This window comes from Sturnus vulgaris, unplaced genomic scaffold (genome assembly GCF_052056855.1).
Source record: "Sturnus vulgaris isolate bStuVul1 unplaced genomic scaffold, bStuVul1.hap1 Scaffold_195, whole genome shotgun sequence".
Lineage (NCBI taxonomy): Eukaryota > Metazoa > Chordata > Aves > Passeriformes > Sturnidae > Sturnus > Sturnus vulgaris.
In genome coordinates this window covers 13,564,020-13,577,205 of record NW_028276170.1, presented here as the reverse complement: position 1 = coordinate 13,577,205, position 13,186 = coordinate 13,564,020, and the positions used below count along the sequence as shown (strand labels likewise).

At 53.5% G+C, this 13,186-nt stretch overlaps 1 pseudogene; it reads right to left on the bottom strand.

Annotated features, from left to right (window-relative positions):
• Positions 1-343: 343 nt before the first annotated feature.
• The window catches only part of LOC148218104 (class II histocompatibility antigen, B-L beta chain-like), a 48,706-nt pseudogene continuing 35,863 nt past the window's right edge, over positions 344-13,186 (bottom strand).

Below are 13,186 nucleotides of genomic sequence, written 5' to 3'. Positions count from 1 at the left end.
GCACAGAGGTGTCTGCCCTGTGCCCGGGGCTGTGCGGGAAAATTCCCGTGGCCAGAGGTTTGTGTGCCCGCAGGAGACAGAGGAGTCCTGTAAAAGTGACTTTATTGATGAACAAAGAGAGAGGCCATGCGGCATTTGCCATGCGGTCTCTAAAGCTCCGCCTCCTTTTTATCCTCATTTTCCCGGCTGCATCTCCCTCTCCCATTCCCCTCTGGCTGACGTTTTTGGAAGGTTCAGACTTCCCGATCCACCTACTGCATGTCCTCGTTAATATTCAGTCCTACTACGATATTAATCTTACTGCTTTCAATCCCTCCTTTTCTCATTTTCTCAAGAATTGCCTTTACAAACTTTTAACTTCCATTGTCTCAATCTCTTTTCCTGCATCCTGTTTGACGCAAGGTGTCGTGCATGGTAAAAAGCTGAGAGTTTCTGCAGCACGTCAGAGGAGGAGCAGCATTCGTTTCACCCATGGTCTGCCAGGAAACCACGAAAACGTGTCCCATTCCCTTCCTTTCCACATTTGACCGGAATATGAGCTACTTTCTCACTTCCTTTGTTATCTGTTTCACCACTTTTCCTTTGCGATCTGTTTGCAAACAGCAGTTTGAGTCATTTAATTTTCCACAAACTCCTCCACTTTCTGTTAATAGATCATCTGATTCCATTCCATCGGGAAACGTTGCATTCCTCATCTGAGTGGATTGGTCAGGAAGAAGGTGAGGAGCTGGAGCTGTCTGGTTGGGTGTTATTTCGAGGACATTGTGTAATCTAATTATGCTATTGAAATGATAAATGACTTCTCTGTCTCCTGATATGAATTCGTTAGGGTTCCCAGGAGCTGGTCCATGGTGTTGTAGGATTGGCTCTGGTGTCTGTTCATCTTTTTTGCGTTTTTGGGTGCTCCCTCCATCCAGGGCTGCATCAATTGACCACTTTTCTCTAATTAAATCACCACATACTTGGATTTCCAACTCATTTCCCTGAACTTGTGGCACCAAAAACACCCCAGTGCCCCAATACACCCTATATAACCTGGACAGTGACAGCACAGGTTGGAGCAGGGAGAGGGATGATTCCTCCCCACTTTTTTTAGTAAAGTTTTCCCAACATTCTCCGTTTGCTGTTTCCCTTTGCAGCTTAACCAATTTCTGTTGCAGTCAGATATCCTCACTATGGGCTCTGCCTTTAGTTGTGCAAATTCCATCTGTGCAAGCAGGCAGAGCTTGGGGTGAGGGGCAGAGGGAATCAGCCACATTCCTCCCCCAGGCATGAAGAGTTTGGTAAATTGTCTGCGCTTTGTCTTAGCAGAGTTAGTTTGCATTTCTAAAGTTCCTCTCCTGGCTCTGCCTGGAATGAATCTTCTTTTCATCACAGCCCATCAGGTGACTCACATATTCTCTCCTTCCTCTCTCCCCTCCCCCCTCCCGCTGCTTTTCTTCTTTGGTCTCTTTTTAAAACAATATTCTATTAAATATTACAGGTCTTCTGGTTTTGCCATATGCAGCCTAAAGGTGAACAGTGAACATTACAAATTCCATACCAAAATTTTACCATCACTAACAGCCACTCATAAACATACACAAAAAATCCCCAAAGGAATAAAGATTTTTTTCTGCTTATTCCCCTAACACTAAAATGTGGTTCTCACACCCTTGGCCCAATCTTAACTGAAAATATAAAAGTAGGATTATTAAGAAAAAACATTCTAATGGTATAATCTTGTCACCAAAACTGCGGGAGGACCCAAAACTCTTCAACACCATTTCTACTGTTAGAGAATCAAGGCATTACTTGATTCCGGCCAGGATGTGCAGCAGAAATAATTTCAGCCATACATAGCCCGGGTGTGCAGAGAAAATCATTCCATGATACGTGAGTTTTACTAGATTTTCCCTTAACTTTTTACAGTCCAAAACCTATAGAAATCCATTGGTTTCATGTTTATTGCTTCGAAGTTGTACAATTTTAAGTATTCAATTTCCTATCGGCCCCGGATTTCTTCCCCTCTATATTAATTAGGTCCGCACTCCTGGATTTCCTTCTCAGCCTTTTGCAGACCAGGCATCTCCAACTATGCCAGGGGCAGTGTCTGGGGTGGGTGTTCCTTGATGTTTGCTGATGGGCCTTAATGGTCGTTATCTTTGTGAGTATCTTTTGGGCTATTCCCAGTCTATTGAGATGTTAAACTCCTCTCTGTTGAGTGCAGGAATATTCCTTAGAAATCTCTTTCAAATTCGTTTCCCCAATGCAAAGGCACATGAAGCCTGAGTAGAGAAAAGAGATTTTTAAATAATTTTAACTTGCTATATTTTCTGACCATGGAATCCCGGGCAGCCCAGTGTGTGAGTGTAACTGAGGGGCAGAGTGGAATTGTGCCGTTGTCTTCCCCAGCAGCTGTGGCAGTGCAGGCACAGAAAGCAGCGAAGCTCCAGCAGTGGCAGCAAGGATTGGCCCCAGTGTGTGGAGATGCCAAAGGAGGGTGCCCAGGCAGAGGATTTCAGCAGAGGATCTGTGGGCAGGCCCAGGGGCTTGGCCCGATGTGGAGCCCTGGCTGCTGCTGCGTTGCCTTCAGTGCAGGGTCAGTGGTGCCCTCCCATGCTGCTCCTGCAGCCGGGAAGTCCAAATTCCTTTGGCATGGCCCTATGTAACATCCACATCCCATTCCAATTTCTTTTCTGACTCTGGTAGAGCCATGGCAGGGATTCAATCACTTTGGATTTTTTCATTTTCTCAAGTTTTGTACTTTTTCTTATGTCCATACCATAATATTAAGGCTATCTGGGGTTAAAAAGTCATACAACATTCAGGCTGGAACAGAGAATCCTCAATGCAGGTCCTGCAATTCACTCTTAATCCCCTGAATTGTCCCAGCTCCATTTTAGTGCTGGGTAGTGTTAGTTCTGAGGTTGCCTGGTCCCTCCCTGGGTCAATGCACTACAAAGCTTCAGTTAAAATATGTCCCAAATATTTAACCTTTTTCTCCACCATTTGCACTTTTTTTTTCAAATAATCAAAGATGCTATTTAGCCTGAACATTCAGCCATTTCACAGAGGCTTCTTCTACCACTTCTTGTCCTCCTGATTGCAGAAAGTCATCCACATCCTGCATTAACCCAATCCCTGGGGGTGGGTGGGGTAAATTCTTGTGATATTTTCTGCAAGGCTTGCCCCAATAAGGCTGGTGCTTCCAGGCATCCCTGCTGAAGGACCGTCCATGTCTTTTCCATTTTCCCTGGAAAAACAGTGACCCCATGGGCACAGGAGCTGTAGGAATTCTGCCATGGCCTTTGCCTTCCCCTTGGCCTTTTCCTCATCCCTTCTTGCATTCTCCTGCTGTGCCTTTGTGACCAAGTGCTCCAGGGGCTTCTTCTGCCCCTCCTGCAGCCCCCTCAGTGCCTGGGGGTGCTCATCCTCTGACAGCTGCTGAGCTTTCTGCTAAATCATTCCTTTCTGCAGTGACTCAAGGAAAATGCTTAAAAGCGAATCTGGATCCTTGCACGTCCAATGCCCATTTCCCAGCTGTTCCTTCGTGCTGCTCCTTGTGCTGTGGCTGCCGTGGCCAGCCCGTATCCCAGAGCCGGTGCCTGTCCTGCCGCAGTGTCCAAACGCGGCCCCCCCGGCGGGCAGGGCCGGCAGCTCCACGGGGCCGGGCAGCGGCCGGGGCGTCCCGCAGCCTCCTGGGGGCCGGGGGCCACTGCCGGGCCTGCAATTGCCGGGGGGTGCTGGGCTCAGGCAGCGCCTGGCGCTGTGTGGAACAGGCAGAGCAGTGAAGGGCAGAATGACCAGTTGTTCTGGCAGGTCTGACGAGGTCTGGTTTGATACAGCACTCACAGAACTCTGCTCCACCTGTGACACTTCCACTTGCAGTAGATGACTGTTCCTCTTCACAATATCCAGCAAGGCAGGTCAAAGACACTTTTACCATTTTCATCTTCAAAAGGGAGAGGAAATCAGTAGCAAAATGAATTCAGCAGTCAGAGGTCCAGGGAAGAAACAAAAGAATAAAGAGTGGTGGAAAAAAACAGGTGGAGCAGTGATCCTTATCTCTGTGGGAGATATCCTCTGCTAATGGGCCATCTGATAAAACCAGGTGGGGCAGTGTTCTTTATCTTTTCCACAACCCATCCTTCCTCCAGGAAGATATCTTCTGTTAATGGGCCATTGAGTCCCACTGCATGACTGATAAAATTCCATCATCCCATTGGGAGATGCTCCAGCCAGGGGGAGGAGCCAAGCCTTTCCTACCTAGATAAAATCTGAGATTTGGAACACCAAGACAGCCCTTCCCCACTGGTTTCCAGAGGACAAGAGCTACCAGACCTTTCTACAGCATCACTACTACAACAAGACCACTTCATCTGGACTGCTACCACCACCCTAACTAGCGGGGTGTCAGGTTGCATTCTGATTCTGTCAGTTGTTTTCTTTTGTACTATTGCATGGATTTTTTTCTCTTATATTTTTCTTATGAAATTCTATTTCTGACTTGGAGTCTCTCACTGGTTTTGCTTTCAAACCAGCACAATTTTGGAGGGGATTTTGGCTTAAGCTTGATATTTGGGGAGTTTTTGATCCGTGTCTTAAAGTTTGGAGGATTTTGGGTGGGAATTTTTGTGTTTGGGAGGTTATTACAGACACAAGATGCTCAATGACTTCCAGAGATGAACTTGGGCAAGGAGGAACACCCAGTTTATGGAGCTCTCTTCTTGTTATTTCCCCCTAAACCAGGAATTTTCATTCCCCAGGTGTGCGGGGATGGAGGAGGCAGAAAAGCCCCGGAGATCCCTCATGAGGAGGAGCTGCAAACCCAGCCCAGGGAGCTGCGAGGAGGAAAGACCCTCCCTGAGCCGGGAAGGCGGCCGGAGATCCAGGCAGAGCTCAGAGCTGGTGGAGAAGCCTCGTGGAGGGGAGAAGCCCCACAAGTGCTTGGAATGTGGGAAAGGTTTCAGCTACAGGTGCAGGCTGATCTGGCACCAGAGGATCCACACTGGGGAGAAGCCCTATGAGTGTGGGAAATGCAGGAAGGGTTTTAGCAACAGCTCCAGCCTGCTCAGGCACCAGGTGGTCCACACAGGGGAACGGCCCTACACCTGCTTGGAATGTGGGAAGAGCTTTGGATGGAGCTCTGACCTGAGAAAACACCAGCGCATCCACACTGGGGAGAGGCCCTACGAGTGTCCTAAGTGTGGGAAGAGGTTTCTGACCAGCTCCAATCTCCTCCTACATGAGCGGATTCACACCGAGGAGAGGCCCTTCCGCTGCCCCGACTGCGGGAAGGGATTCAACCGCAACTCCACCCTCACTGTCCACCGGCGCATCCACACTGGGGAGAGGCCCTACGAGTGTCCTGAGTGTGGGAAGAGCTTCTCCAGGAGCTCTCACTTGACCCAACACCAACGGAGGCACCACTAAGGGAAGCCCTGTGAGTGTCCCGAGTGTGGGAAGAGCTTTGTGCTCTGCTCCAGCTCCATCCCCCATGGGAGGATCGGTGTTGGATGATCCCCAGTGACCCCCGTTGGGCAGAGCCCTGGTGATCCGTGGTCCTGGTGATCCGTGTTGGGTGCGTGGGAATGGGTTGGAGAGATTTCTTTCCCTTCTGCTTGTACTGCTGTAATTTAGTTGGTAATAAATTCCCTCGCTGTGCCCAGGCTGGCTCTGTTGTTCCCGTGCCGGTGCTCGGGCCGGGATCTCTCCTGTTCCTTCTCTCACTCCCGGGCCTCTCCTCAGCCCATCAGAGAATGCGATGAAGAAGATCCAGCCAATCAGAGAGAGCAGCTCTGATGACTCATCGGTTGCCGGGCAGACCCGCAGCACCCAGTGTTCCCCACCTGGACCCGCCCTCCCCGCCCAATCACGATCCCCCCGCGGGGTTCCCTCGAGTCCCTCCCCAGTCCCACCCCACAATAAACGGGAACAGCCGCGTGTGGGCAGAGTGACAACGGGGCTGGAGAGGACACAAGATCTCCCCCAAAATCAGCACGGGGACGAAGCAGGGGGTCCTGGCTGGGCCTGAGGCCACGGGGAGGGGCTGCAGCCACTGCTGGTTCAGGAGCTCTGTGGGCCGAGAAAAGGGGGTAGCACCTGACTGGGGGCCCGAGGGGGTGCACACACGCTCCAAGGGACCCCCTCTCACCTTCTTGCACAGGTAGAAGCCGAGTCCCAGTGCCAGGAAAACAAAGCCCAGCATGAAGCCCCTGATCCCCATCAGCATTTTGCGGCGGGCAGTGTCTGGCAGCATCTCTGGGGGTCCACAAGGGTTAGGATCTCACAAAACCTCTCACAGACACCCCAAGCCCCTCCAAGCACCCTCTCAATTGTCCCGAGCCCACCCAGGACCCCTTAAAACCTCCTCCCCATCTCTTCCCAACCTCCCCAGCACTCACCAAAGCCCCTCCTATCCCTCTCAGGATCCCATAACCTCCTCTCACTTTCTCCCCACTGCCCCCGGACCCTTTCCCAGTCCCACCAGGACTCACAAAGACCTGTCCCAGTCTCTTCCCAGCACAACCAACCTCATTCCAACCCCTGCTTTCCAATCCCTGATCTTTTTCCAACCCCTCCAGACTCACTCAAACCCCTCCTAGTTACACCCAGCACCCCCAAACTCCCTCCCAGTTACTCCCAGCACACCCCAATCCCCCTCCCATCTCCCCCAGTGCCTCCCCTACTACCCCTGCACTTTGGGGTTCGGGCCGTGCCCCAGTGCCGGCTCAGGGGGTGCTGCACCTGGAGCTGGAGCTGGTCGCGTATCGGGGGGGTCCAGCAGCACCAGGAGCTGGTAGAAATCCAGTCCCCACTGGGGACCAGGTCGGTGGCCACCACGTGGCCCGAGAGCTCCTGCTGGCCCTGGAACCAGCTCAGCTGGATGTCGGCAGGGTAGAAATCCATCATGGAGGAGAGCAGGCAGCTGGGTCTGGGTTGTGAGCTCAAGGGCAAGAGTGAGATGGGCACTGGGAGAGAGTGGGGACACACTGGGATCAGCTGGGAGGACCTGGGAGAGAGGGGAGAGGGCTGGTGTGGAACTGAGAGGGACTGAGAATGAAATTGGAGAGAGTGGAGGAACACTGGGACAGAGTGGAGTGGATTGGGGCAATGGGAGAAAGAGTGGAGTTTTCAGATTGTACTGAAAAGCTTTTGGAAAGGACTGGGAGGGCACTGGGAGAGAGCAGAGAGATTTGGGGGAGCACTGGGATGCACTGGGAGAGAGGGTGGAGGTCTGGGAGTGGACTGGGAATGCAATGGCTGTGGACTCAGAGGAATTGGGAGGGACTGTGAGGACACTGGAAGAGATGGGGTGGACTGGGAGAGCCATCAGATTCACTTGGGGTGTGGGGGCAGGAGACCACAGGGATGGGTATCTTAGTTTGAGAGACAGTTTTAAAGAGGACATTAGTTTTGTCTCCTCTATAGGGTTCCAATAATACCTTTCCACCAATAGGTAATAATTAGTAGATGAAAGTGGAAAAAAACCTCCAACAGTTACTAACAAACAGTAAGTCCACAAGGCAAAGGGGTAAAAAAGTAAATGATTTCTAAATATTAAATTGTCAGACCTTACCCCACGCACATACCTGGGACAAAAGACCCAAAATTCCCCGCTCACCACACTCGGTACAGGTGGCGCCGACTTCTTCCCCAGGGGAAAAACCAACCAGGGGCTGTCCCGAAGGAGATGAAAGCCCGGGGCTCGCCTGCCCTTGAACTCCTCCCCAGCCGGGCTCCGCGGGCACGGTCCCGGCAGGCGAAGCAGCGGGGCTGAAGCCTCGGGCTGTTTTCTCTCCCGGCTCGGCCCGGCTCGCAGCGGCTTTGGGCTGCAGCGGCGCCGCTCCGCTCCTGCCGGCGCGGAGCCCCCGGGCTGCGACACAGCAGCTGCTCAGTTCGCCTCCAGGCACGGCAAGGCTGCCCCTGCAGCCTCTCCGAGCCAAGAAAAGGGGAAAAATCCTTTGTTTGCTTGGGGCAAAACCGCTTCTCAGCCAAACAGAAACCCACGGTGCACAGAGAGAGCCGCGGAAAACCCGAGCAGCGAGGCTTCAAAACGCCCGCGGAATGAACAAGGAGCCTCTCCCCGCCCCGGCCCCGCACACATCCCCTCCCGGGCTGCCGGGGTTTAGATACAATAACCCTTCTTTGGGCACAAAGCAGAGGATCATGGAATTACCATCACAGTAACTCACTGCAAGAGAATCGTGTACACAATAATCACATGTATCTATCTGTAAAAGCACGTACTGCACTCTGGATACAGCAATGTGCTCTAGGACAGGAGTGGAGAGGCTGAACGGACCCCAGGAGAGATGGGGAATGTACGGACACAGAAAAGCCTCCAAGGTCTTTAACCTCATTCCCAGCTTTTTCGTGTTTCCAGGGCTTTGACTGCTGGAATTGAATGAACTGAGATGTCACTGTGAAAAGCAGAGCAGTCTGGAACCAGACACTGCTGCTGGAGTCAAAGTCTGGACTTGGCACATCTCAGATTTGAAAATATATTGAATAAAAAACTCCATTACCACAACCTTTCCCAGCACATCCCCCCTCACACATAACAAAATACAATGGAATTCTTTCTAAAGGGTAAAAAATAAAGTAAAATGAACATTGGAAAAGATAGAAAGTCACGTTGAGAAATACAATATGAAGTGTGTTTACAAAAGCCGGCTGTGATTTCTCAGGTATTGGGCTCAGTGTCAGCCCAGAGCCGGGCTCTGTCTCCCAGGTGCCCAAGTGCCCGGGCCAGCTCTGAGCAGCCTCTCCCGGCTCTCCAGCCCGGCTTTGCCCCGGCTCTGCCCCGGGCAGGCACTCGGTGTTTCCGTGGTGCCCCTGCCCCGCTCAGCTCCCCGTGCCCTGCAAAGGCGCCGAGGCTGCGCTCGGTGCCCCTGGGTGTCACTGAGCGAGGCACTGACGAGCCCCGGTGCCCGGGCACAGCCCTGAGGGACACCCCTCGTCCCCGGCCTCCCGCGGGACACGGAGCCACTGCCCACAAGGCCCTGGCACGTCCGGCCCGGCCAATTCCTCCTGCCCCGGCCAGCCCGGGCTGCAGCCCCAGGGCTCTGCAGGCCGGGGCTGGGGCTGCCGGCTCCCACCGTGGCCAAAGCCTCCCAGGGCTCTGGCCACGCCAGGGGCTACAAGGCCACGAGGCCGGGGCTGCTCCGGGCCGCTTCCAGGCTGTCCCTCTGCTCTTGGGTGCCGGGGGTGGCCCTTTGTGACACGGGCGTGTGTCAGGGCCCTCGGTGATGCGGGACATTGTGGTGCTGTCATGAATGAGATTGAAATCCATTGAAATCCATTTATCCACTCATCATCAATGAGAGTATTTAAGATCGCTTAAAAATTGGTGACAAGGGCATGAACAAAAGTCAGATTTAATATTGAGCGACAAAGCACAAGTTTGGTGGCAAAATTCACTCTACTGCCTACAGGACAGCTAAGGCACAACAAGGGAAAGCAAGCAACAACAAAACCAAACAAAATCCAGGCAACCAAACCAGAAATGAACTGAGAACTCCCTAGGGGAGTGTGGGTGGGTGTAAGTTCATAACTATAACTAAACCTTGCTTACCGGCCTAACTTAGATATCCAAGGTACTTCCACATCTAGGAAAGCTGTATTTCTCCCAGATTTGCTGTAGCATATGTTCAGGGGCACACACACAGACAGAACAGTCAGTACAGGCAATTCCCCCCAGAGCTCAGTGAAATCCTCCCTTCAGATGTTTTTGCATCTCCCACTGGCCGAAGGATGGGGCCTTGAGCAGTGAGGGTATGGGCCCAGGACGCGTCGTGTTTCAGCGATCCTCCAGGCACAGCAAAGCCGAGGGTTTGCTGGCTCTGAGAGGCCCCTCAGAGGGAGACTGCTGGTCACAGCCCACGGTGGCCCAGGAGAGCTCAAAGGTCTCCTTTTGGATTTCTGTTGAGAGGGTCACAAGAGAGTGGGCTCCAGTCATAACCATGTTTCATCTTGACCTCAGTTTGGGTCAGCACTTTCTCTAGGAGTGGGGGAATGCATCACCACACTGGGATCTCAGGGGTGCCCATGGCCTGAGTGACGCTGGCCCGATGCCAGGCACCCACCAAAGCCACTCTGACCCTGCCCCTCCAGGTGCACAGAGGAGAGAAAATTTAAAAGAGAATTTCTGGGTCAGATTAAGACAGGGAGAGATCGTCCATAAACAGCAGAACAGGCATCACAGACCCAGCCTGGGAACAGGGAGGAAATTTATTACCAACCAAATAGCTCAAAAACAAGGAGAGTGAAAAGATCTCTCCAATTCCTTCCCCCCACCCAACACGGATCACCAGGAACACAGATCACCAGGGCTCTGCCCAACGGGGGTCACTGGGGATCATCCAACACCGATCCTCCCATGGGGGATGGAGCTGGAGCAGAGCACGAAGCTCTTCCCACACTTGGGCACTCACAGGGCTTCCCTTAGTGGTGCCTCCGTTGGTGTTGGGTCAAGTGAGAGTTCTGTGAGAAGCTCTTCCCACACTCAGGACACTCATAAGGCCTCTCCCCAGTGTGGATGCGCCGGTGCCTGATGAGGTTGGAGTTGTGCTTGAAGCCCTTCCTGCAGTCGGGGCAGCGGAAGGGCCTCTCCTCGGTGTGAATCTGCTCATGTAGGAGGAGATTGGAGCTGGTCTGAAACCTCTTCCCACACTTAGTACACTCATAGGGCCTCTCCCCAGTGTGGATGCGCTGGTGGCTTCTCAGGTCAGAGCTCCGCCCAAAGCTCTTCCCACATTCCAAGCAGGTGTAGGGCCGTTCCCCTGTGTGGATCACCTGGTGTTGTATCAGGCTGGAGCTGTCGCTGAAGCCCTTCCCACATTTCCCACACTCATAGGGCTTCTCCCCGGTGTGGATCCTCTGGTGCCGGATCAGCTCAGAGATGTAGCTGAAACCCTTCCCACATTCCAAGCACTTGTGGGGCTTCTCCCCTCCAGGAGGCTTCTCCACCAGCTCTGAGCTCTGCCTGGATGTCCGGCCGCCTTCCTGGCTCAGGGAGGGTCTTTCCTCATCGCAGCTCCCTGGGCTGGGTTTGCAGCCCCTCCTCGTGAGGGATCTCTGGGGCTTTTCCTCCTCCTCCATTTGCCCACACCTTCGGAATGACAAGTCCTGGTTTGAGGAAAAGAACAAGATAAGAGGTACTTGAGCTGGGGGCTTCTCCTTTCCCAAGATCATCTCAGGAAGTCACTGAGCATCTTGTGTCTGTGTGTAAAACCTCCAAAACACCAAGATTCATCCCTGTGAAAATCGTGGAACCCTCTCCCCTGTCACCTGCTGCATGTGGGGGGAACAACACTCCTGGGGCTGGAGGGGAGGCTGCACATATAGGGAATGGTGGAACCTTGTGCTGCTTCCCGTTTCTGCTCATCCTCCTCCTCTGTTTTCGCCAAATTTCCTCACAGTCCTCTTCCTCCTACTATTCCTCCTTCGGAACAATCCCACCTTCTCCTCCCACGTGCAGTATTTGACCATTTTGTTGTTCAACTCTGCTTTTCCTTCCCTTCTCCTGCTGCCCCCAGGCCTAGCACCCACTGCCGGCTCCCTCTTCCCCCCAAACCCACAGCATCCCAGCGCAGGGGCAGCGATGGAGCTGGGGCAGCTCGGGCTGGGGCAGCGCTGGGCTCTCGGCCGCTCCCGCCCGCACTCGCTCCCCACTGCAGCCGCTGCCGCCACCACAGCGCGGGGGGGCCCGGCCTTGGCGCTCCCCCCCTCCCACCTCCCCAAATTCCCCTGCCGGGGGGCGCTGGGGCCCGGGCCGGGCGCAGGTGGCTCCAGGTGGGCAACGCTGGGAGCTGCGGCTCTGCCTGGACACTGCTGCGTCATCACCGCCGCGCGCTCTCATTGGCTCAGCGCTGCCCGAGGGGCGGGGCTGCACCAAGCCGGGACACCCTGCTCCAGGGGGGATGGCCCCAAAACGGGGGACCCCCATGCAAGGAACAACAGCAAAGGGTCTCTACAAACACATGCTGCGAATCCGCTTGGACACAGGGCCGGGGACGTGGACATAAGGAAGTGACAGCAGAAGCCATCAGGGTCAGAAAATGTTATTAATTGACCACACAGACTGCTGCTCAGCCAAGGTCCTGCTCAATTCGTGAACTCCCAGAAGAAGAACAAACACCTAACAGAGCCGTGAATATCGTTAGATATACAATAGTGGGGTGCATATTAACGGGGGGGGGGGAATTCAGCAGGTGCATTGGAAAGTCTGTACCTCTCAAGTACTTCAGCCAGTGGGAAAAGGGAGAGGGAGATGCAGCCGGGAAAATTAGGATGAAAAGGAGGCTGTGTCTACTAACAACTGCAGAGACCCCATGGGAAATGGCCCACGGCCTCTTCCTTTTTTTATGAATTAAATCACTTTTACAGGACTCCTCTGTCATCCTAGCAGACAGAAACATCTGGTGATGTGAATTTTTCCACACACCTTGGGACTCGGCCAGAATTCGTTCCCCCGTCCGGGGCGGGGGCAGTCAGTGGAGCTGAAGGTGCCTCACCGAGTTTGGGTGATCGGTTCCCTTGGGTGGCTGCGGCACCGGGCATGGATTGGGTACCCGAGAGTGACCAGGAGACAGACGAGTGACAGATCAGGGGGGCTGGGAAGAGTCGGCAGCCAGAGAGCACTGAAAATCTCAGCAGGGACTACAGTGGCATCTTCGGGGACTAAACATGGCAGGGCACGCATGGAGGGTAGAAAGGAAAAGCCAGGAAGGGATCCTGGCAAAAGGAACGATGATCCCAAAATATATCTGAAGGGTCCCTGGGAAGCATGGTGAGGGAGTCTGCACATTCTCGCAGAGGTAATCAAGGACATGGACGCCAAGGGGAGCTATCAGGGAAGTCGAGAAGGGATTTAGACAACAGGGGATGGATGCTGTTGCTGTGCTGGGAAGGGATTGGGTGAAGGGCAGTGTGCAGGAATATGGTTCAGGAAAGAAGCAGCAGGAAAAATCTATGTGGGAAGAAAAAGGATGATGGAAAAGAGGAGAAAGAGAAAAATACTGAGGATGGGGATGTTTTTCAGCAGGCTCTTATCCTCAAAAGTTGCCAGCTGCTGCAGATCCTTTGTATCCCCGGTTGCCAGGACAGGCACACAAGGAGGTCAGGATTGCAGGGGGTTTCTCTGTGCTGGGCAGCGGCAGGAGCGGGCGCAGAGGGGCGGCACCGGGAGCACGGGCTGGGG